At 34.9% G+C, this 22,986-nt stretch overlaps 1 long non-coding RNA gene across 1 annotated transcript in view; it reads left to right on the top strand.

Annotated features, from left to right (window-relative positions):
- The first annotated feature begins 19,412 nt into the window (after window positions 1–19,412).
- LOC129136416 (uncharacterized) overlaps window positions 19,413–22,986 on the top strand; it is a 136,156-nt gene continuing 132,582 nt past the window's right edge. Inside the window, exon 1 of the long non-coding RNA XR_008538023.2 lies at window positions 19,413–19,789. This is a non-coding gene — a long non-coding RNA (uncharacterized LOC129136416). The remainder of the gene's footprint in view (window positions 19,790–22,986) is intronic.

The raw sequence follows: 22,986 nt of genomic DNA, 5'->3' as shown, positions 1-22,986 counted from the left end.
TCTCAATCTATTGAGAAGAATGTATGTTTTTTTTCCTTTATTTTGTTAACATGGTATATTATGTTTATTGGTTTGCACGTGTTGAACCATCCTTGCATTCCAAGGATAAATCTCACATAATCCTAGTGAATAATAATTTTAATGTGCGGTGGATTTCAGTTTGCTAATATTGTATGGCATAGTTTTGTATTATTGAAATTTGTCACTTTCTTGTAGTGTCCTAGTCCAGCTTTAATATCAGGATAACACTGGGCACGTGAAAATAGTTTTCAAGTGTACACTCCTTTTCAATATTTTGAAAAAATTTTAGAAAAATATGGGTTAGTTCTTCTTTGAATGTTTGGTAGAATTCAGGAATGGAGCTATCCAGTCCTGACATTTTCTTTGTTGAAAAGTTTTTTATTGCTGACTCAATCCTCTTACTTATTATTTATCTATTCAGATTTTCTAGTTTCTTCATGATTCAGCTTTGGTAATTTGTGTGTGTTCAGGAATTTATTCACTTCTTCCAGGTTATCTAATTTTAGGGGGTATAATTTTTTATAATCTCTTATGGTCCTTTGTATTTCTCTGGTATCATTTGTAATGGCTCCTCTTTCATTTCTGATTTTATTTCAATCTTCTCTCTTTTTTCTTTGTTAGGTTTGATAAATGTTTGTATATTTTTTAACATAAAGGAAAAACTTTAAATTTCATTGATCTTTTCTATTGTTTTTCTCATCTCTATTTCTCCTTTGATCTTTGTTATTTTCTACTTTCTGCTAAGTATTAGCTTTCTTTTCTTTTTTTAATTTCTTGAGATACAACATTGTTACTTGCTTCAGATCTTTCTTCTTTTTCCATATAGGTACATACTGCTGTAAACTTCTCTCTTAGCTGTGCTCGTGCTATATTCCATCAGTTCTGATGGTTGTATTTTTATTTTTATTTCAGAGTTTTTTCTTTAAAAATTACTTTCAATTTCTTTTTTGCCTCATTGGTTTTTCAGGAGCCATACTTGCCATGTATTTGTGAATTTTCCAAAGTTCCTCCAGTTATTGATTTTTACTTTTTTACTATTGTATCCAGAAAACATAAATGACATGATTCTAATCTTCATAAATCAATTTTTATGAAGATTTCAATCTTCATAAATTTGTTAAGACTCATTTTGCGGCCTATCATGAGATCTGTACTGTAACATGTTCTGTGTGCACTTGAGAAGAATATGCATTCTGTTGCTGTTGGGTGGAATGCTGTGTTTGTGACTGTTAGAGTCACTTTGTCTACAGCATTGTTCAGTCCATTATTTCCTTATTGATATTGTTTCCAAATGTTTTATCCATTGTTAAAAGTAGGATATTAAAGTTTCCTACTATTATTGCATTGCTATCTGTCCCTTCATATATATTGATTTATTTTATATACTTAGGTCCTACAATATTAAGTGCATATATATATATATATAAAAACACACACATAAGCTATATATGTATATATAATACTATACTATATAATATATATACCATGTACTATACTATATAATATATAACAATATGTAGTGTATGTGTGTGTATATACATATACTCTATACTATACTATATACTATATATAGTGTGTGTATATATAAGTACTTGATAAATTGATCCTCTTATTATTATAAAATAATCTTTGCCTCTTTTTCCCAGTTTTTTATTTAAAGTATATATGTATTTTTTTCCAATAGAAGTATAGATAGCCTGGTTCCCTTTTGGTTAATGTTTGCATGGAATATATTTATTCATGCTTTCAATTTTAGTCTATGTATATTCTTAGTGTAAATTCTTACATCTGGGTTTTTATTATCCCTTCAGCCTCTGTATGTCTTTTGATTTTAGTATTTAATACTTTTGCATACAAATAATTATTAATAGGTAAGAACTTATTGTCATTTTGTTATTTTCTGAGTGTTTTATAGTTCCCTTGTTTCTTTCTTCTTCTCTTGCTGTCTTCCTTAATGATTTGATTTGTTTCTATAGTTATAAGTTTTGATTCCTTTTTCCTTATCTTTTGTGTAACTAATATAGTGTTTTGACATGTGGTTAGCATGAGGCTTACATCACATATTTGTAATAGCCTATTTTAATCTGATAACACTTAAGCTCAATGACATACAAAATCTCTACCCTTCTGCTGTTCTTGAGGCCACAATTTATAGATTTTTTAAATGTATTGTATCCCTTAAAACTCATTTTAATGATAATTATTTTAACAGTTTTGTATTTTAACACTTATCCTAAAAATGTTATTTGCACAGCACCATTACAGTACTAGTATTCTGAATTTCACTAAGTACTTACTTTTACCAGTAAGTTTTTATATTTCCATGTGTTTTAATATTATTTATTATATTTTTGCCAGCTTAAAGACTTCCCTATACAATTTCTGATAAGACAAGTTTAGTGGTAATAAACTGCTTGAGCTCTTGTTTGTCTGAGAAAGTCTTTATCTCTCTTTCATTTCTGAAGGACAGATTCACTTGGCAAGTATTCTTGGTTGGCAGTTTTGTCTTTTTTTTTAACATTGTAAATATATCATCTCACTCTATCCTGGTCTGTGAAGTTTATTCTGAAAAATCTGCTGATAGTGGATTGTCTCTGTTTGCAAATGACATGACTTTATTTAGAGAAAATCCCAAGGACTCCCTAAAAACCTGTTAGAACCAGTAAATAAATTCTGTACAGTTGCAGAATAGAAAATCAACATGCAGAGATTGGTAGCATTTCTATACATAAACAATGAACTGTCAAGAAATAAGAAAATAATCCCATAAAGCATATAAAAATACTTAGAAGTAAATTCAACCAAGGTGAAAAATGTGTACACTAAAATCCTTAAAACATTGATGAATCAAACTGAAGAAGAAACAAATACATTGAAATATTTCTTATTGTATTAGGGCTCTCTAGAGGGACAGAACTTATAGGATATATGTATACATGAGAGGTAATTTATTAAGGCGTATTGACTCACATGATTACAAGGTAAAGTCCTACAATAGGCTGTCTGCAAGCTGAGGAGCAAGGAAGCCAGTACAAGTCCCAAAACCTCAAAGGTAGGAAAACTGACAGTGCAGCCTTCAGTCTGTGGCTGAAGGTCTTGAGAGCCCCTCACAAACCATTGGTTAAGTCCAAGAGTCCAAAAGCTGAACTTGGAGTCTGACGTTCAAGGGCAGGAAGCATCCAGTATGGGAGGAAGATAAAGGCCAGAAGACTCAGCAAGTCTGCTCATTCCACCTTCTGCCTGCTTTTTCTAGCCACAATGTCATCCAAGGGAATGGTGCCCACACAGATTATGGGTGGATCTGCCTCTTCCAGTTCACTGACTCAAATGTTAATCTCCTTTAGCAACATCCTCACAAACACACCCAGAAACAATGCTTTGCATCCTTCATTCCAATCAAGTTGAAACTCAATATTAACTATCACACTTATGTTAATAGATTGCAATAATATGTATTATTAAAATATTCAGACAACTAAAAGTAATCTACAGATTAGACCCCATCAAAATTCAAATATTTGTCACAGAAATAGAAAAAGCAATTCTAAAATGTTTATGAAATGATAAAAACACTCTGAACACCAAGGCAATATTGATTAAAAATAACAAAGCTGAAAGCATCACACTACCTGATTTCAAAGTATATTACAAAGCTATAATAATCAATACAATAAATGTATTGGCATAAAAACATCCACTAATGGAACAGAGTAGAGGGTACAGAAATAAATACATATATCTAAGGTCAACTGATGTGTGACAAAGGTGCCAAAAACATATTCTGGGGAAAGAAAAGCCTCTTAGATAAATGGTGTTGGGGAAATTGGATATACACATACAGAAAAATGAAATTGGACTTTTATCTCTCACCGTATAAAAAGCAACCCAAAATGGATAAAATACGTAATTGTAAGAATGGAAACTATAAAACTACTCAAAGAAAACCTAGAGTAAACTATTCTTGATAATTGCCTTATCAAATTTTTTGTGGCTCCAAAAGCACAAGCATAATAGCAAAATTAGCCAAATAGAATTATATAAAACTACAAAGCTCTGCACCACAAAGAAAACAATCACCAGAATGAAAAGACAATATACGGAATCGTAGAAAATATTTACAGACTACACATCTAATAAAGAGTTAATATCCATAAAATATAAGGAACTGAAACAATTCAAGAGCAAGAAAATAACTAACTCTATTTAAAAACATCCCATAGAACTGAAAAGACATTCCCAAAAGTTGAGAGAAAAAATAGCCAACAGGGATGTAAAAAAATGCTCAACATCACTAATCATCAGAGAAATGGAAGTTAAAACCAGAATATGATGTAATCTCACACCTGTTTAGATGGCTTTTATGAAAAAGACAGAAGACAACAGTTTGCTAGGATGCAAAGAAAAGGGAACACTTGTACACTGTGGGTATAAAGACAAATCAGCACAACCATTATGAAAAACAATATGGAAGCTTTTTAAGTAATTTAAAATAGAACTACCATATAATCCAGCAATTTCAATTTTGGATCTATGGATGGCTTCCCACTTAAAATGATTTAATTTATGATTTTTGTTTACTTTATGTTTGGCTTATCGGGGTATTAAATTTATTTTTAAATTGTGATATTTTCAATTTACTATGGATGTGTTAAGATATAATTTTGTCATAAGTCATAGAGCATATGTACATTCAAAGCAAATGAAATCAGTATGTGAAAGAGATTTCTGCACCTCTATGTTCATTGCAGCATTATTCGCAATAGCCAAGACACAGAAACAATTTAAGGGTTCACTAAAAGGGGAATGGATAAAGAAAATATGGTATATCTACCTAATGGAACACTGTTGTGCCTTAACAAGAAAGGACAGTCTATCACTTGCGGCAACATGACTGAATCTGGAGGTTGTTATACTAAGTGAAATAAGCCAGGTACAGAATAGACAGAAAGACAAATGCTCACTTATATGTTGATGTGATTAGGATCTGTGTCCTGACACAAATCTCATGTTCAATTGTAATCCCCAATGTTGAAGGTGAGACCTGGTGGAAGGTGATTGAATCATAAGGGTGGTTTCTCATGAATGGTTTAGCATCATTCCCTTGATGATTTTCTCCTGATAATGAGTGAGTTCTCATGAGATTTGGTTGTTTAAAACTGTGTAGCACCTCCCCTCTATGCTGTTGCTTTTGCCATGTGATGTGCTGGCTCCCCCTTTGCCTTCTATCATGATTGTAAGCTTCCTGAGATTTCATCGGAAGACAAGCAGATACCTAGTGCCATGCATCCTGTATAGCCTGTAGAACTGTGAGCCAATTAAACCTATTTTCTTTATAAAGTACCCCTTCTCAGGTACTTCTTCGTAGCAATGCAAGAATGGCCTAATGCAGAAAATTGGTACTAAGAATGAGGTATTGCTGTAACGATACCTGAAAATGTGGAAACAACTTTGGAATTGAATAACAGGCAGAGGTTGGAAGAGTTTGGAGGGCTCAGAAGAAGGCAGAAAGATGAGGGAAAGTTCAAAACTTCCTAGAGACTGGTTGAATGGTTGTGACTGAAATGCTGACAGTGTTATGGACAGTGAAGGCCAGAATGTTGAGGTCTCAGATGCAACTGAGAAACTTATTGGGAACTAGAACAAAGGGCACTTTTGTGATGCTATAGCAAATAACTCGGCACGTTTTGTCTCTGCCTTAGGGCTCTGTGGAATTTTTAATTTTAGAGTAATGATTTAGGGTACTTGGCAGAAAAAATTTCTAAGCAGCAAAAGGTTCAAGATGTAACCTGGCTGCTTCTAACAGCCTATGTTCATAAGCATGCACAAACAATTGATCTATAGTTGGAACTTATATTTAAAAAGGAAGCAGAATATAAAAGTTTGAAAAATTTGCAGCCTGTTCATGTGGTAGAAAAGAAAAGCCCATTTTCAGAAGAACTCAAGTAAGATGCTGAGTAATCACTTGCTAGAGAAATTTACATAAGTAAAAAGGAACCAAATGTTAATCACCAAGACAATGGGGAAAAGGTCTCAAAGTCATTTCAGAGACCTTAGCAACAGCTCCTCCTATCACAGGCCTGGAGGGCTAGGGAGAATGAATGGTTTTATAGGCTGAATGGTTTTTGCCCTGCACAGCCTAATGATATTGTTCTCTGTATACCAGATACTGCAGCTCCAGCTGTGGTCAAAGGAGCCCAGGTACAGCTTGGAACGCTGCTTCAAAAGGTGCAAGCCATAAGCCTAGGTGGCTTTTACATGGTGTTAAGCCTGCAGGTGCACAGAGTAAAAGAGTTGAGGCTTGGGATCCTCTGCCTAGATTTCAGAGGATGTATGGAAAAGCCTGGTTGCTCAGGTAAAGCCTGCTGCAGAGGCAGAATCCTCATGGAGAACATCTACTAGGGAAGAGTGAATGGAAAATGTGAAGTTAGAGCCCCTACTCAGAGTCCCCACTGGGGCACTGCCTAGTGGAGCTGCGAGAAGAGTGCCATCATTCTTCAGATACCAGAATAGTAGATCCATCAACAGCTTGCACCCTGCACCTGGAAAAGCTGCACACACTCGATGCTACCCCATAAAAACAGCTCCAGGGGCTAACCATTGCAAAGCCACAAGGGCAGAGCTACCCAAGGCCTTGGGAGCCTACCTTTCGCACCAGTGTATCTTGAATATAGAACACGGAGTCAGTCAAAGGAAATTATTTAGGGGCTTTAAGATTTAATGACCACCTTGCTGGGATTCAGACTTGCAAGGAATTGTAGACCCCCTTTTTTGTCATTTTGGAATGAGACTATTTACCCAATGCCCATAACCCCGTTGTATCCTGGAGGTAACTGATTTTTTTTATTTTACAGGCTCCTACGTGAAAGAGACTAGCTTTACCTCAGATAAGACTTCGGACTTTGAACTTTTGAGTTAATGCTGGAATGAGTTATGACTTTGGGGATGGTTGGGAAGTCATAATTTTATTTTGCAATGTGAGAAGAACCTGAGATCTGGAAGGGAAGGACCAGGGGCAGAATGATATGGTTTGGCTCTGTGTCCCTGCCCAAATTTCATGTTGAATTGTAATCCCTAGTGTTGGAGCTGGAGCCTAGTGGGAGATGATCATGGGGGTGGTTTCTCTTGAATGGTTTAACACCATCCCCTTGATGCTGTCCTTGTAATAATGAAAATAAATTCCCAGAGGTCTGGTTCTTTAAAAGCATATATGATATGGTTTGGATATATGTCCCCACCTGAATCTCATATCTAACTGTAATCCCCAGTGTTGGAGGTGGGGCCTGGTGGGAGGTGATTGGATCATGAGGGCAGCTTTCTCCTAAATGGTTTAGCACCTTCCCTCTTGGTACAGTCCTCATGATAATGAATGAGTTCTTGTGATACCTGGTTGTTTAAAAGTGTGTAGCACCTCCCAGCCTACTCTCTCCCTCCTGCTATACCAATGTGAAGTGGTGGCTCCCCCTTCTCCTTTTGCCATAATTGTAAGCTTCCTGAGACCTCATCAGAAGCCAAGTGGATGCCTGGCACCATGCTCCCTGTACAGCCTAGAGAACTGTGGGACAATTAAACTTCTTTTTTCTTTTTTTAATAACTTTCCCAGCCTCACCAGGCATGGTGATTCATGCCTGTAATCCCAGCACTTTGGGAAGGCAAGCAGGCAGATCACCTTAAGTCAGGAGTTCAAGGCCAGCCTGACCAACATGGAGAAACCCCATCTTTACTAAAAGTACAAAATTAGCCAGGCGTGGTGGTGCATGCATGTAATCCCAGCTACTTGGGAGGCTGAGGCAGGAGAATCACTTGAACCCGGGAGGCAGAGGTTGCAGTGAGCTGAGATCGTGCCATTGCACTGCAGCCTGGACAAGACGAGCAAAACTCCATCTCAAAAAAAAAAAAATTACCCAGCCTCAGGTATTTCTTTGTAGCAGTGCAAGTATGGCCTAATACATATGCAGAATAGAAAAATGTCTAACTCATGGAAGCGGAGAGTAGAATTGTGATTTCAGGGACTAAGCATTGGGGGAAATGGAAATATGTTCATCAATAAGAACAAACTTTTAGTTAAGGAGCATAATTTCTAAAAATCTATTACACAGCATGGTGAATATAGTTAATAATAATAAACCATATACTTGAATTTAGCCAAGAGAGTAGATTTCAAGTGTATTCCTCACAAAATAATAAGTATGTGAAGTGATGTATATGCTAAATCACTTGATTTAGCTATTCTATAATGCATATATATATAAAAACATCATGTTATATATCATAAATATACACAGTTGTTACTTGTCAATTTAATTAATGTTTTAATGAAGAAGAAAAATATAAGTTCATGAAACCTAAAATTTGAAATCAGGTAAAAATATTTACTTTCACACTGAATTATGAAAGCTTCTTTAAAACATTATTGCATGTTAAAAATATCTGAATATGATGTAGGTGGGCATATCTAAATTCATAGACATTGATATTACAAGAAAGAACTATCTAATAGGCAAAGCTTTCACAAGATTGTTACATGATTTGAGATATCTCTCTTCTGAAACTATTTGGCAGAAACCCTTGGTTTGTATGCAATAGCATTCCCCAAATTTTTGTTTCTCACCACCTCACAAAATAAAAGCAAGTAAAATCAAAGCTTGCTTCTAGTACCTAGAGTGTCTATTGTACACGTATGGCCAATGAGATGTGAGGGAAAATCTATAAAATGTGGGGAGGGGGTGTAAAAAATAAAGAATATGTAAAGAGAATACATCTCTCTTGCTCTTTCTTTCACTTTCTCATTCTCTATCTCTATATCCCTCCACTTACTCTCTTCCCCTTTTCCCTGAATTTCCCACTACTTTCTGCCATTGCATACAGTGAAGTATGTGTGATGTCTAGACATCCAGTGGCCACTAGAGCAAATATAAGATCAAAGTTGAAATGTTCAGAGAGAGACTGAACAAGCAATCTTCTATTTTAAATTTTTTGTAGGATTAGATAAGGAATACTTCATATTGACATACTATGGTTCCTCAGATATCAGATACTTTGTTAATTGCAGCCATATCCAGTCCTAATATGTACATAATTAAACAAATATTGGATATCGATCTGACTTATTTTTGTTTTTAGTGAAAAAAATAATCCCACTGCAGTGTCTTTTATGATAGATGTTGCATCCAAAGCTTCCCCTAGATTGGGAATTCACCATATATCTATATATCTATATCAATTATTATATAGAAATATGTATATATCAACTACTATATATATATATATATATATATACATACACCAAAAAACACATACACACACTGTATTTCCTATAAGGTGAAATTCTGTGAAAGTAGGCAATGATAAATTATTCAAATTAATTATTTTCAAATAGTGCCAGATTGTCATATTAAGTAACTATTTCATATAATTGAAAAATTCCTGAGAAAAATACAATTTTAAAAACTAAAATAAATAAAAAAACTTTTCACATTGACCTTGTAACATTGTTAAAATATAAACAGTTACATAGATTATAAAAGTAGAACACAGTAGAAAGTTCTAAGGTATTGACTACAGATATTAGTCAAATGAATGTTCATCTCAATTTGCCTACATTTTCTCAAATTCTTAGCTTTATGAAACTTTCAAAGAAATGTTTTCACTTCTAGCACCATACCCCCAGTTAATTGTGTAATTCCAGAGAATAACCTGATAATTATATGTTTTGTGAAGCTTGGTATTTTTTAATCCTTTTGCTAGCTGACTAACAGAAGTTTATACAATGAGAAGTATAGATCATTAAAAAAAAGTTTTTCTGTTTATCCCACTTAACATTTTATTTTTGGCTGAGTGTGGTGGCTTACGCCTGTAATCCCAGCACTTTGAGAGGCCAAGGTGGGTGGATCACGAGGTCATGAGTTCGGGACCAGCCTGACCATCACGGTGAAATGCTGTCTCTACTCAAAATACAAAAATTAGCTGGGCATGGTGTCCGCACCTGTAATCCCAGCTACTCAGGTGGCTGAGGCAGGAGAATAGCTTGAACCCAGGAGGCAGAGTTTGCAGTGAGCCGAGATCTAGAGATTGCGCCACTGCACCCCAGCCTGGGCGACAGAGCGGTACTCTGTCTCAAAAAATAATAATAATAATAATTTTTGATTGATGTTTACATTGATTAATAGATGACACATTAGCTGACATACTTAAATTATGTGTAAGTAACTTTAGTAAAATTATTTTATTTAAGAGAGTTAATAGTATTTTACCATACACATGCCCACTAGTACATGCACAGAGCATTTCATGCATGAGTCATTGATATCTCTAAAATAATATTTACTGCCTAAAGTTGTAAAAAGTAGCATTTTTCAAAGCATAAAAAGAGACAGATATATCATATGGAGATTTTGTTGTTTGGTTCATTCTCGCTGACACAGATCATGCAAAGAGGGATAATGTATTATCAGGTGATTATGGAAAAGTCCAAGTGGAAAAAAGCGTCTGGCTATATGTATGCAGACCCTACTTTCAATAGCTAGATGCTCATTTTGTAATGCAATTAGATATGAGCAAAAATATAAGAAGCTCACACATTCTCCTTTCAGAATTTCATATTTTTATATTAGAAAATAGAACAGTTTGTGCTACAATATCCCCTAGGTTTTAGGAAACCAGAGACTCACTTAACATATTATGTCTATACCTGTCCAATTTATTTTAAAGCTCCCAATTGTCTTAGGGGAACACCCGGTCAAAATATAAATAGAATTGTGAAGCAATCTCATTTCTTTGTACCTTGTAGGCCTAGAATATGTCACCTTAGTTATACAGTAAGTATACCAAACCAATATTCAAAATTAGGATATCTGTTGACTTTATAGCTGCAACACAAATTCTATATACAGATTTCAGTGAATCAATAATTAGCACAAGTGCAATAAATGAGCAAGGCCCAGTGGAGAACCTGAAAGAAAAAAGGGTAGATTATAACTTATTTGAACTGACATCACAAGATAGATAAAGCAAAATCGCATCTTTCAGAGTAGAAATGGACTATGAATCATATGGAAGGATTTCATTTTCAGCTTTCTCACAAACTAGCTATGTGAAAGTAAACAGGTAAGTTGACCTCTTCAGGCCTCATTTTCCTCTGATCTAATGAGATTGAGCAAGAGGCTGCAAACTCTAAGACTATGAAGCCATAACATGAATTCCAATGACAAGCTATGAGAGGCAGTTTGTGGAAAGCATTAAAAGTGCACTAAAAAAGTTCAGGAGAAGAATCTCGTGGACATTAAGGAAAGCGATGACCATAGCTCCAGGACAAAAGGATCCCTGATATTTTCCAAAGGTTGTTTTTGGAGCAGAGTAGATAAATCAGGCTAATTAATAGTATCAGAGTTGGAAATGAGGAAGGAGCAAGGCATTCCGGGAAACAAGAGTAAAAAAAGTTAGAAGAACAAGATACACATTTAGTGGTTAATAAACAGAACATTTTAAGAGAAATAACTTTATCAGGGAAAGCAGGGGGGATAAAGATGGATACATAGACTGGAGAAAATAGTATGTGGGAGGCCTTCAATGTCATGGTAAATCAGCATTTTTAGAAACATTCACACTTTCTTGTTTCCAATTCATAGCTGAGAAAGTAATGTACCTTTTACTTTATTTTTTAAGGGCAAGATATTTCTTAAAAATACTATGTGCCTCTAAATGTTGTTTAAAATAATAAGACTCTTCATTGTCACAGGAGAGTATGTGAGAAAAATATTGGTTTTATTGTGACCATATCCACAATTAATCTGGATGCAGGGATTATTAGTATTATTCCTTAAATGACACTCAAGAAAAAGAGTCCAATAATTAAAACTTACATCTCCTAGTAACCACATTTAACAGTACCCATTTTTTTTCTAAACAAAATCTGTATAAGTTTCCTTTTTCAAGAAATGTCTTTAAAATGTCAGGGACTTTATTAAAGTCAGAGACTAAGATATGATAAATTTCATAGATCATAAATTAATTTTCTCTCATTGACTCTTATGTTCAATTTATGTAGATGACAAGTACACTAGAAATAGATGGCTATTTTTCAGTTTTCTCAATGTTGAAAACCTCAGTTTGGAATCTGGGAAAAAATAAACAAAAACTTTCATATTTTCACCTCCTGCTACCTATAAAAAATCAGAAAAATTTAACATTTACTGATAATTTAGATAATGTATGAGGCAGGCTAGGATTCTGCTCAGTCTGCTGTGAATTTTTAGGTCTGCAGTGATAACAATATTTTGTCATAAAAAGAAGCAAAAGAGATTAGGAAACACAGAGACAGCTGATAAAATGGATTACATGGATACAGCTTACATATAGTATTAACTTTTCTGTTCAAATTGCACCCTATGCTTTTTGATTAGAGCTTTTAATACTAGTGATATAATGGGAAAGGGTGCTGAAATTAAAGATACATACACCCATGCATAAAACAAATAACTAGCATAATAATTATAAAATGATATTTTATATCCCTTATTAAAATATATATGGATACATTTGTAGTTAATGGTAATGGCAATTTTGTATAAATATGAACTCAAAATAACTAAATTATTTATTTATGTATTTATTTTGAGACAGAGTCTCACTCTGTCAGCCAGGCTAGAGGGCAGTGGCATGATCTCAGCTCACTGCAACCTCTGCCGCCCAGGTTCAAACTATTCTCCTGCCTCAGTCTCCCACGTAGCTGAGATTACAGGTGCCCGCCACCATCCCCAGCTAATTTTTTGTATTTTAAATAGATACGGGGTTTCCCCATGTTGGTCAGGCTGGTCTGGAACTCCTGACCTCAAGAGACCAACCTGCCTCAGCCTCCTAAAGTGGTGGGATTACAGGTGTGAGCCACTGCGCCCAGCCTCGAAATAATTAAATACTTTAAAAAAGTATTTCTTCAAGCTCTACTTGGGTCTCTAAAAAAAAAGATAATTTAGTCATAACTTTGAGATCTTATGACTAGAACTCATCTTATGGGGACAGGACACTACAAAGACAGTAAAAATGGATGAGAGTGTAGAGAAAGGATCTCAGCTGGCATATGGACATTCCATTACTTGATTATCAAAACGGACATAAGAAATTGGATGAAGTTGGTCAGGCGTGGTGGCTCACACCTGTAATCCCAGCACATTGGGAGGAAGAGGTGGGTGGATCACAAGGTCAGGAGTTCAAGACCAGCCTGGCCAACATGGTGAAACCCTGTCTCTACTGAAAAAAAAAAAACAAAAAACAAAAATTAGCTGGGCATGGTGGTACATGCCTGTAATCCCAGCTACTCAGGAGGCTTAGGCAGGAGAATCACTTGAACCCGGGAGGTGGAGGTTGCGGTGAGCCGAGATCACACTATTGCACTCCAGCCTGGTGACAGGGTGAGACTCTGTCAAAAATAAAATAAATATATAAAAAAATAAATAGGACAAAGTCTGTACTAGGGAGGTTTAATATGACAGATGAGACAGAGGAGTGAAAATCTGGATTGCGGAGGAATATGGAAAATTAGCCAACTACCTGCCTATTCACTTTGTACTCTAAGTAAGCTAAGGGGTTTGGGTGGAACTGCAGGTGACATTTCAGGAGAAGGCTTAGCATGATATGAAGATTTCAGCCCTCATACTCACCCTCTTTACCCCACTAAAATGAAATTTGGGTAGAATTCTCCCCCCCCAACCCCCAGAGTAGGCAGTGAAATACAGCAAGGAAACTAAGCTAAAGTTCAGTTTTATACGAGACTTCAATTCAGCAAGGGTATAGTAGAGTTACGGTGAGATTCTATAGACATGTAAGGGCAGGAACCTTAATCCTGGCATTCTGAACACTGGGAAATTTACAAGGCCTACTCAAGGACAGCTGAGAAGCTCACACATTTTTCAGCCTGTTACCTGAAATGGCACAGGAAATTGATATGGTTTAGTGTATCTTTGAAAGACAATAATGAACCCATCTTTAAAGGGCTGAGCTAAAATGTCTGTCCCACATTCAAATTTTAGGAAGTAAAACAGGTTTATTCCACGAATTTTGAATTGAATGTAATTTCACAGATATTCAGTTATTTTTATTTCTTTTCTGGGCTTACCCATCCACCACACAAATACACAATAATGTTTATGATTCTGTTGGTATTCGCGCTCCTTTGATGACCTCCTAACTTCACCTCCTGTTTGCTTCCCTGCAGAGGGCAGGAGCATGACAACAAAGAAAGAAAACAGACTTCAGTGTTAGATAGATTTTGGGTTTGACTTTCAGCTTGGTATTCACAAGATGTGAAACATTATGGAAAGTTAAGAACTAGGCAGTGTTTATTGAGAACTGCTGCCTCGCATTGTCCCAGGTAGTTTATAGAAACTAAATTTACCCTAACAACATTAAAAGGTAGGTGCTATTGTTTCTGAAAAAGACTTGGTCACAGAAAAACATTAAGTAATTTGAACAAAGTTAAGCAGCTAGAAAGTGGCAGAGTCAAAATAAAACACAGGCCTTTTAAATCTACAGCACCCTTTTTATCACTGACCTTTATTCATTAAGCAATCTGTGTCTCAGATTCTTACATAAACAATGAAGACAATGATGATTACCTCCTCAAATATTATATGGAATAAATAATATAATGTGCATAAAAATTACTGGCATGTGTATATGTGCCACATTTTCTTAATCTAGTCTATCATTGTTGGACATTTGGGTTGGTTCCAAGTCTTTGCTATTGTGAATAGTGCTGCAATAAACATAAGAAAATGTGGCACATATGCACCATGGAATACTATACAGCCATAAAAAAGGATGAGTTCATGTACTTTGTAGGGACATGGATGAAGCTGGAAACCATCATTCTCGGCAAATTATCACAAAGACAAAAAACCAAACACCACACGTTCTCATTCATAGGTGGGAATTGAACAATGAGAACACATGGACACAGAAAGGGGAACATCACACACGGGGGCCTATTGTGGGGTTGGGGGAGCGGGGAGGGATAGCATTAGGAGATATACCTAATGTTAAATGACCAGTTAATGGGTGCAGCACACCAACATGGCACATGTGTATATATGTAACAAACCTGCATGTTATGCACATGTACCCTAAAACTTAAAGTATAATAAAAAAAAAAGAAAAAAAATTACTGGCATGTGAAAGACACTCGAAATATTAATTCATTCTCAATTCTTTCTACCAATCATAAAATATCTAGAAATAAATAAAAATATATTAAGTAATCTGCTATTCAAAGGTATCCAAGAGTACCTTTAAGAGAAGTTCCTTTTTTTTGAAAAAGAAGAAGAAAGCTATGCTAGGATAGTATTTGTAAGTTTGTATTCTTATATATTTCATTTTCTTACTGTTTGGTTAAAATTAGCATTCAAATCCTGAGGGTGCTGTTCTTTTACTATTTCCTAAGTCTTGCAACATGGAATATTATTTCAACTGTCCATAGTATTTGTATCTTGTTGCAAATTATATACTTTAAAACTTTTTTATGTGCCCTAGGTTCTGCTATAAGGAAATGTTACCTGTTCTGATTTGGCAAAGACTATTGAAATAATGATATTACTTATGCTATAATTATAAAATTGCTCATTTGGGGCCTTTCTTAAAATTTGATATTATTATTGATTGAGGGTACTCCATTGTGATTTCAAAATGCACTTGAAATCTCATTTTATGGATATGTAATTTTCTTACCTTTTTGCTTCTAGCTATCTGACTGCTTATGTTGCTTCTGATAATGGCAGGTTTGGGTGCATACCTTGTATTTATTTTTCAACCTGTTACTTTAATAGCTTTGCATTTTGTTCCTAGTTGCAATGCTTTCCTATGTGCACTCTTTGTATTGAAACTGAATATTTTTAACATAGGAATTCCTTTTGTTTATTTTTGATCACATGTCTTAACCTCTCTGCATATCAGAAACTGCATCTTTTTGTTTTATCAGGTATATTCATCTCTTCAAAGTTAGACTTGATCAGCTATGGTAATTAACATAATTTTTCCACTTCTTAGTCCAATTTTGAGTCATTCATTAAATGTCATATCTGAGATTCTTGCAAATTCAATGTTTAGGTGCAAACATGTAGGGAACGGATGGAACAATCATGAAAGACTTTCCAGTTTACGATTTGGCTTTCTATGCCATTATTTCTAATTTTACAAAGTCTCAAACATTTAGGCAAAGAATTAAGATATTGCTGTCTCCGTGAAACTTTCTAAAATAACGGTATTTGCCTCATATTATTGTAAATAAAACATTTAAGACCCTCTGTTGTGTCGTCATTTTGTGAAACTGTATTATCTCTCCAGAAAGTATTTATATAGAAAGGCAGAACATTCTCTAATAGCTTCAGACCATTTGTTTAGCTCTCTCTGAAAAGTGACAGTCTCTTTTGTGCTTAGAACAAGTCCCCATCCACATTATTCCAACAGGTGCATTAGTGCTGGAAGATTGTCAGGTGGATAATGAGAATTCAGTGACTTGAGAAGGCATGTCATATTTCCGAAAATGACGGAAAGTCATTTTCCTCCCCTTTCCCAGAGTGGATGTCTTATTTTCCTGCACACTTCTGGCATCACATTAGTCACACGTTGCTTGATCTGGTCAAATTCATCAAATGAACGATTTTCATCAATTATGTGACAGTTTATATTGTCCAAACTTGTCATGAGCCCCACTGATTTTTCAGCATGTTTCCACAATGCATCCAATGCCCTTAATCCACAACTGCAACTCAGCGAGACGTGCAGGAGTCATGATGGAAACATTGATACCTAGAAAAGCTTTCTCCCACTTTGTTCCATCAGACGAACTCCTGTTCATTCTTTCAGATTTTAACACTGGGGGTCAGCCCAATCAGGAAGCTTCACTCGATTTCTCTATCCATGTCCACCCACACTCTCGGGCTGAGGATAGCTCTTTTTTAAAAAAAACAATTTACCCCTTGAAAGCACTCTGTTTACTTACCTATCATAGCACTTCACACAGTTTGATAACTTGTCTATTTTCCAAAGTAAATTGCAAACTCAATGAGAACTTTGGTTCTATATGTAAAAAGAAAATCATCAGATGTCTGAAGGCGTGACATATTTCAAGCTATATTTTATTACAATGAGGGCTTCTTTGAATCCATTCTGTTGGTTTCTGGGTGCCTGCTTGCAGTGGTAAACCAGCAAGTTGTTTAATACATTAACTAAGGAAGGTGTTCATCTTTTACTTACTATTTTTCATTTAGTGTTTCTCTTTATCTTTTAGGATAACTTACCTAACTTCCAACTTTTCTACTGAGTACTTCGTTTCTGTCTTGAATGAGGTGCTTTGTATCCTCTGATGATTCCTTTTATTCTAAAATTATGTTCCCATTTTTTCTGTGTCATACCTTTTCTTATCTCCTTGGCTGCATGTTGAGATTGAAGCAGGAGGATTGTCAGCTGTACGAGGAATGGCATCAATGAAATAAATAGGAAGCAATCTATTAAATGTTATGATCAACAATATGAAACTGTTTAGAGATGTAGTGAAGAGTTTAGAGACAATTTGCTGACGAGATCTAAAAAAACATGTGAGAATAACAAAAGTAAAATATTAAATAAGTGGAGACTTAAGCAAATGACATACTCAGAATGTATTATGTAGCTCACTTGTAAATGCTTGCTTTAATAAATCTAACACAATATTTAATACATTCTATAATTTAAAAAATTACTGAATTTTGTACCAAAATATTAATGTGTAATATTAGCATATGGGAATGATTGAGAGTATAGATATAAATATGAAAGTATTAATAGAAGAACTAAATTATAAAAAGTTAGTAAATAAAGTAAAAATATATAATTTTTTAAAATCAATAAATATATTTTAAGTATCATATTTGAAATAAAATTATCAATATCAGAAAATAATACTTAAAACTTTTTTTAATTATTGAGAGATGATGTCTTCATAAATCAGAGAACTGGAAAGGAAGGAAAGGTGCTTGAAGTTTTGTCAAAAGACTTGCAGTGCTATATGAATATTAATACAACAATTTGTATTATTTTATAGCAATTGACTTTTTTTTAATGTTCCAGGATACATGTGCAGGATGTGCAGGATTGTTACGTAAGTAAACATGTGCCATGATGGTTTGCTGCATCTATCAACCCATCAACTAGGTATTAAGACCGGCATGCATTAGCTCTTTTCCCCAATGTTCTTCCCCACCCTGCCCTCCCCGACAGGTCCCAGTGTGTGTTGTTCCCCTCCCTGTGTCCATGTGTTCTCATCCTTCAGCTCCTACTTCTAAGTGAAAGCATGTGGTGTCTGCTTTTCTGTTCCTGCATTAGTTTGCTGCGAATAATGGCTTCCAGCTTCGCCCATGTCCCTGCAAGGGACATGATCTCATTCCTTTTTATGGCTGCATAATATTCCATGGTGTATATATACCACATTTTCTTTATACAGTTTACCATTGATGGGCATTTGGGTTGATTCCATGTCTTTGCTATTGTGAATAGTGCTGCAGTGAACATATGTGTGCAAGTAGCTTTGTAATAGAACGATTTATATTCGTTTGGGTATATACCCAGTAATGAGATTGCTGAAAAATTGACTTTTAATTAAAAGGAGGCATCTATTGTCTCTTTCAGACAATATTATTGTGTAAGATTTTACATTTTAGTTCAAAATATTAATTTTACAGTAAACTAAGTTATTTTGGAGGTACACAGGTTTTTAAGGTTTATACGTCTAATTTTTGGAATCTAATATGTGCACATAATCTATTATGTTCTAGTAAATAGAAAACTAGAAGATAAGTAAGAAAGAAAACTTTTCTCCATGTACCCTCTTATCTAGCAGGATTGCATATATGCATGTGTGTATGTTGAGTGTGTTTTGTATTAGTGGAATAGGATGCGCATTTAAATGTCTAACCAAATAAAAAATAGAAATGAACAAACTATATCATAAATACACAGCAATTAAAAAATACCTTTAGTGCCTATGAAGGCAAAAACAGTTTTTTGTTTCTTCCTTTGTGCTCAATGCAACTGAAATTTTTTGGTTACTTTTTTCTAATTACATGTCACATGCCTCCCTTGTTATCCTTACAACCACTAATGCCTCCTCAGGTGAGGCAGATACAAGCCATTGAACCAGCTTCTATCCTTCAAGGAATGTATGATATTTGCAAAGAAATTAGTAATATCATGTCATTCAATTTCCCTGTCATTTGTTTATGGCTGAGTTAAAACGTGTACTTCTTGCAGCTTAAGGAAGTGTTTTGGATTCACTGACTTTTTTTTTTTTTTTTTTGAGACGGAGTCTCCCTGTCTCCCAGGCTGGAGTGCATTGGCGCGATTTCCGCTCACTGCAAGCTCCGCCTTCCGGGTTGACGCCATTCTCCTGCCTCAGCCTCCCGAGTAGCTGTAGCTGGGACTACAGGCGCCCGCTGCCACGCCCGGCTAATTTTTTGTATTTTTAGTGGACACGGGGTTTCACCATGTTAGCCAGGATGATCTCTATCTCCTGACCTCGTGACCCGCCCGCCTCGGCCTCCCGAAGTGCTGGGATTACAGGCGTTGAGCCACGGCGCCCGGCCTGCCATTTCTAATAGTGCATGTATTAAGATGAAGAAGGAGGAGGATTGGAGAACTGAGTAAAGGAAGAGGAGGACGAAGAAAGAAAAAGAAACCGAGGGACCATTTTAAATAAAAGATAAATCAAGAGAAAACTGTCTTACCAGATTGCATTCCCCAAAGTGAGGTTAGTGTTTTATTTGAAAGTCATTTGCTGTGTATTTATAAATTTATTGTGATTCTGGATGCTTGAAGTTCTTCCACAATATCTTTCTTGTCTTCTTTTGGCCACTTCTCGTTCCTCTTCTAACTCCCCTCCTTTGCTCTCTCATTCTCCTCCTCTACATGTCCTCCTTACCATTATTTTTCCCGCTTTCTCTTTGTTTTTCTATCCCCTCCTCTCTTCCTTCCTTTGTAACCCCATGAACATTTCCACCAGTCAATGATGCTTCCAGACATTATAACAGCGAGAGCACCAGGAATTGTTCAGTTTATGTTGAGGCAGCCTGCTAAATTGCAACTCTGTGAGAGAGCTTCTTCCCAGAGAGCTAGTGTGAGACATTATATCCAAATGCTACACACCTGCCATGCTCCTTAGACTAAATGAAGATAATCCTTCCAATGACAGCCTGTTGATAGGTATTCCCAGGTCCAAAATGCAACCCAGATTCTAATTAACCTGATTAAACCTGTTGTGTATGACTCATTTTTTTTCTTCCTTTGATCAAGTTGTCATTATCTATTTGGAAATTCATCTTTTTTCATGTTATTTACTAGCCAGGATTTGTCACAAACAGATAGAAGCAACACAAAGCATCTACTTCTATGTTTCTATAATCTTCCCTGGTGCCATTACTCTTTTTACATGTCAAAAGCAATGACATCCTCAACAAGCTTGAGATCTAAGAGTATAATTATGACTTACCAGTGTCTAAAATTATTTGTGCAGAATGCGTGGAGATGCATGGTGTTCAGACAGCCAGGATTAAAGAGAGCACACTCTGACTAATAAACATATTTTGCATATTTTTTTTCATATGGGTGAGCAGAAAAAGTTGATCTCATGGAGGTAGATAATAGAATTGTAGTTACCAGTGCCTGGGAAGGTTGGAGAGGGGATAAAGAGAGGTTAGTTAATGGGTACAAACATATATTTACAAAGAAAGAATAAGTCATAGCTTTCGATAGCAGAGTAGACTGATTATAGTTAACAATATATTGTATATTTCATAATAGTTAGAAGAAAAGATTTGAAATGTTCCCTTACAAAGAAATGATAGGTATTTGAGACAATACATATCAAAATACTCTAGTTTGATCATTACACATTGTATGCAGCTATCAGAATAACATATGTACCCCATAAATATGTATGATTATGTGTTAATTAAAAAATTAAAAAAATAAAAATACAAGTTGTCAAATTGTGTAATTCACTCTTGTAAAATAAATAAAAAGTGAAAATTAAAAGCCAAAACAATAATTCACTCTTAATCTTGGCCATTCTGCAGAGTATGCTCATAGAAGAGATGACCTGCACAGAAGTGCAAACACAAAGCCTTGGCCATTTGTGCTGCTTTAAATATTAGTTGCGGAAACTTAGCTGCCATGTTTTTACTGATGTTCAACATGCAAGTCATTTATTATTGCCTTAAGTATTTCAACAACGAAGAGTAGAAAAACTAATACAAGGTTTAGACTTTTGCTTTCACAGTAGCTTCAACCTTGGTGATCAAAACATACTTTTATTGTGTTTTTTTTTTTTGCCTGTTGTTTCTTTTTGACAGGGGATCAGATACACAGAACTCAGTTATCCTTTGGTAATAATGCAGTATCATAAATAAATTTTGCATTTATCTTTTTATTTTTATGTTTAGATTTTCAAATGTTTATGTATTAAATATATATTCAAATAATTATTTTAAATATTATAATGAGTAGTGTTGAAATTATTATTCCTCAAACTAACCCATTATAAATAACTTGCATCTAGACATGTATATCTCCATTTTCTTATCTGCCTTCCTCCACCAAGTGGTAACATGAGTTCCTTATTTATTTATCATTCTCTTACTGGTTAATGTATTTTTACCACACACATATATTTCTTGGATCTGCTTTAAAAATATTTATGTACTCTTATGTGATTTGCTTGCTTGATGGCCTATCATATGGTCTATCTTGGAGAAAGTTCCATGCACTGTTGAGTAGAATGTGTATTCTGCAGTTGTTGAATGAGATGTTCTCTATATATCTATTAAGTCCATTTGTTTGAAGGTATAGTTTAAATTCATTGTCTTTTCGACTTTCTGTCTTGATGAGTTGTCTAGTGCTGTCAGTGGAGTATTGATGTCCCCGACTATTATTGTGTTGCTGTCTATCTCATTTCTTAGGTCTATTAGTAATTGTTTTATAAATTTGGGAGCACCGGTGTTAGGTGCATATATGTTTAGGATTGTGATATTTTCCTGTTGGACAAGGCCTTTTATATATAAAGAGGGACATTAAATAAATAAATTTTTTTATATAAAGAGGGACATTATTTATATGTCCCTCTTTGTCTCTTTTAACTGCTATTGCTTTAAAGTTTGTTTTGTCTGACATAAGAATAGCTACTACTGCTTGCTTTTTGTGACCGTTTGCATTTAGGCAATTTACATTCAATATTAGTAGTGAGATGTGAGGTATGATTCCATTCATTGTGCTATTTGTTGCATGTATACCTTGGTTTTTCTTTAATGCACTTTTGATTAATTGAAGTTTTAAAGTTTGTTTTTAAAACTATGCCAATATTTTCTTCTTGTGTTTAGCTTTTTTTTCCTGCCTTGATCAAGAAATCCTATTTACAAAAACATAAAAATATATTTTTAAAAAAATTAGCCATTCCTCATATACAGTATTGGTTTTTAATAGGGTCATATATGCAATTCATGGGGGAAGGAAAGTATTTTCAATGAATATAATTGACACAATGCAATATTATAAAAAATGAACCCCTATTTTCCTATCTTACATTTTAAGAGAGTTATTTTGAGATTCATTATGGACATAAACATAAAAGCTAAAGCTATGTGGCTTCTAGCAGCAAACAGTATAATAGCACTACAATTTTAGGGTAAGCAAAAATGTCTTAAAGAAACCACAAAGAGCATTAACCAAAGGAAAAAATGTCAAAACAATAATGATAAAATTATCATGATTAAATATTATAATAATTAGAAAAGATGAGGACACATAAACAATGGTGACTTTAATTTTGTTAATGTAGTTTTCCAAGTAGCAAACTGAACAGCTAGGCAATTGGCAGTACTCCAAGATTCAGTAAAGATATAGTAAAATTCATCAAGGGGAGTGTTGGCCAGTGCCATAAGAACAACTTAAGAG

This window comes from Pan troglodytes, chromosome 9 (assembly GCF_028858775.2).
Source record: "Pan troglodytes isolate AG18354 chromosome 9, NHGRI_mPanTro3-v2.0_pri, whole genome shotgun sequence".
Lineage (NCBI taxonomy): Eukaryota > Metazoa > Chordata > Mammalia > Primates > Hominidae > Pan > Pan troglodytes.
Note: the sequence above shows the minus strand (reverse complement) of the source record. Positions and strands in the feature narration are given on the sequence as shown.